Source organism: Nannospalax galili, unplaced genomic scaffold, assembly GCF_000622305.1.
Source record: "Nannospalax galili isolate Female #2095 unplaced genomic scaffold, S.galili_v1.0 scaffold577, whole genome shotgun sequence".
Taxonomy (NCBI): Eukaryota; Metazoa; Chordata; class Mammalia; order Rodentia; family Spalacidae; genus Nannospalax; species Nannospalax galili.
In genome coordinates this window covers 710,591-713,527 of record NW_008340387.1, presented here as the reverse complement: position 1 = coordinate 713,527, position 2,937 = coordinate 710,591, and the positions used below count along the sequence as shown (strand labels likewise).

Below are 2,937 nucleotides of genomic sequence, written 5' to 3'. Positions count from 1 at the left end.
CTGGGAAGCTCCTTATTTGGGCAGTGATGTCAGGGGAAGTCGCAGGGGCCGGACCACCCACTTCTTTCCATTCACTCCCCAGAGTTTCCTGCCGCTGCGCGGAGCCGGGGACCCCGCCGTCTGCCCCGGGCGCCTCTCCGGTCCGCTCGGCCTGGGCGAGCACAGCCTGGCCTCCAGCCGGCCCGGGATGCCCAGGCGGCCGGGGTGACGGTGCCCCCAGCGCTGCGGGTGACGGCCGGGGCAGGGGCTCGGCCGCTGGGGAATCCCGGGCTCCGGTGGCCACGGGGAGGGTCTGCGCGGCGGCCTTCCTGGTGACAGGCCGTGTCACTGCGCGCGCCGCCCCTCCCGGAGCGCCCGCCCCGGCTCCCGCGCTGTCATTTCCTCTCAGGCTCTCCAGAGAGGACTGGCAGGGAAGCCCCGGTGGCCGCTGCCGGGGCCCTGTCGCTGGGTGCCACGCCAAGGACGCACCCGGGCCAGGAGGGCGTCCATTGCAGTTCCCAAAGTGAGCTCTCCACGCGTCTCCCTCCCGGGTGTCCTGCTCCTGGAAGCCCGCGCCTTCTCGGGCGGGAATCCACCCTAATGAGTCCTGGGGTGGGGGGCGCTGGCGGGGCCTCCCTCGTCTTTGGCAGGGGTGAGGGTCACCCCGGGGCTTCCCAATGGTTGAACTTTACCAGAAGCTGCTGGATCCCAGGGACCGGACCAGACCTGCCTCACTTTGGTCCTTGTGGGTAAGGGCCGTGGGAAGCAAGGGGTGCACTTGAGTCAGCCCCCAACCAGGCCCTACCAGCCTGCACAAAGCCATGACCTTGAGATTTCATCGGTGTCTGCAGCCTGCAGGCACCTGGGCTGCAGTTCAGAACCCACAGGTGATGGGTGCCAGCTGCCCTGGGATGCCTGGTTTCTCTGATCCAGAACTGTCTCAGGAAGGGCTTATGGGACCCAGGGCACCTAGACTATAGTAGGCCAGTGCCTAGGATGCAGAGTTTAAGAAGGCACTCCCTTTCTGGGTCATAAAAGGTCAAAGACCTACAGGGTCATTGTCCAGCATGCTGACCAGGCCTTTGACAAAGGGTCCAGGGAGGCTACAGCCTCCCACTGGCTCCAAAATCATAGCCCCAATCTCATCTGGGCCCAAGGGACAGGACTTTTGACCCTGAGTGCCTTCATACAATAACTCCAGAAGAGCCAACATCCCTCCAAAGCCTGGTCAGAGCAAACTGCTCCCAGCCCATCAACATGCATAGAAGAAGCTCCAGTTTTCTAAGGGCCACTACATTCCCAGGAGCTGAAGGGGGAAGCCATGGCTACAAGGCTGGTAGGGAGTGATGGCAGGTGTAATAGTAGCTGGCCAGAAGCCAAACCTGCTCACTCACCCACCAGTTACCAAGGCTCCTAGTGGTTCTGTGAATTCCCACCACCTCAGTCTGTCCCAACTTCCAGCAGCTTTCAGTGCCCAAGCCCAGCTCTACTGGGGCCATCTCCTTCTGATAAATCCAAGAAAGAAGGGCCACATGCCTTGATGTGCATGCAAGGTCCCTCTGACCAGCTGCATCCCCCACAGCCCACAGCCAGCCCCCACTGTATACTTCTCCTTGGGGCCTCTGCACAACTTCCCCACTCCTGAAGTCAAGCCAGCATCACACAGATCCTTCCTTAGGGCAGGTGTCACTGGTCAGATCCTTGTCCCCACCCCAACTTCTGCCCTGCCCTCACTGTTCTGGTGGAAGTAGCTCTATGCAGAGGATCTAAGATGTGATGTTTTTGTCATTCACATGACAGCCTTGATCCTGCTGCCCCAGGCCGAGTGACACCCTCTGCTTTGAGAGGTGGCCCTGCCATATCAGACTCCTGTGCTACAACTGGTAACTCAGTGTCTCCTGCTTCTACAGACATACCTGCACCTGTCACCCAAACAGCAATCAGCTATGATGGATCCTCCCCTTTCAGGGCAATACAGGGAACTCTCCATCTTGATTCTTCTCTTCTCCCAGAACTGTATGTGTATGTGTGTGTGCATGTGTGCGTGCGTGCGTGCGTGCGTGCGTGTGTGTGTGTGTGTGTGTGTGTGTGTGTGTGTCCAGGCTGATCACAGAAGGAGCAGAACTGCCCCACTCAGAACCATAGTGGAGATTTCAGGATCTGGGACTGGCTCTTGACCAGAAGGAGAGATCTCAGCTGGGCCTGGCTGGAAGTTCAGGAGGCCAGGCCATGGCACTTCTGTGGGATTAGCTGCCCCAAGATTCTTCCCTGGTGCTTCATCATATAGCCACAGCTGTACTTGATCCCCTGGACTCTCCAAGCTACCCAAGGCCCCTCCTGTAGTGGCCAGGAAGGGCAGCAGGGAGCCCTCCCTTGCTCTTCCCATAACCAAAGTTGCCTGGACAGAGTCCTACCCCAGTCTTACTGAAGTCTGAAAAGAATTTAGGACTCTGGCCTCCAAGTTCAGGGTCATAGTCTGGTGACAAGCAGCCCAGCTTGAAGGCTAGCAGCCTATCTGACTCTGCTTTGTGATCTACCCCTCCCCCACCATAGGGGCTGGGGCTGGATGGGCCACAACTCAGTAGACAGGTGCTGCCAGTTGCCATTTCCTTTCTCTGGCCCAGTCCCTACAAGTAACTGAGCCAGGTCTTGAGAAAGTCCCAGCGCTTGCCCCCAGGGGCCTTCCCACATTCCTTCATTCCTCAGATGTGAATCAGGTACCTTCCCATTGCTGGGAACATGCAACATACAAGCCCGTGTCCTGGAAGTTCTATCCAAGGATGGAGACTGATAAGCAAATAGATACCCTAACATCACTTCCTCAGCACTCCCTGTTTGCCAAGCTTAAGGTGGGGAAATGGGGTTTGCATGATAGGGAGGCCAGATTCTTGCTACTTATAGGGCTAAAATTCAAGAAGATGGAAGCCTAGGTGTTCCAGTCAAGTTTCCATGGAAATG

At 58.0% G+C, this 2,937-nt stretch overlaps 1 protein-coding gene across 5 annotated transcripts in view; it reads right to left on the bottom strand.

Moving 5' to 3' along the window:
• The window catches only part of Hivep3 (human immunodeficiency virus type I enhancer binding protein 3), a 472,744-nt gene that overhangs the window by 99,858 nt on the left and 369,949 nt on the right, over positions 1–2,937 (bottom strand). The window lies entirely within an intron of this gene.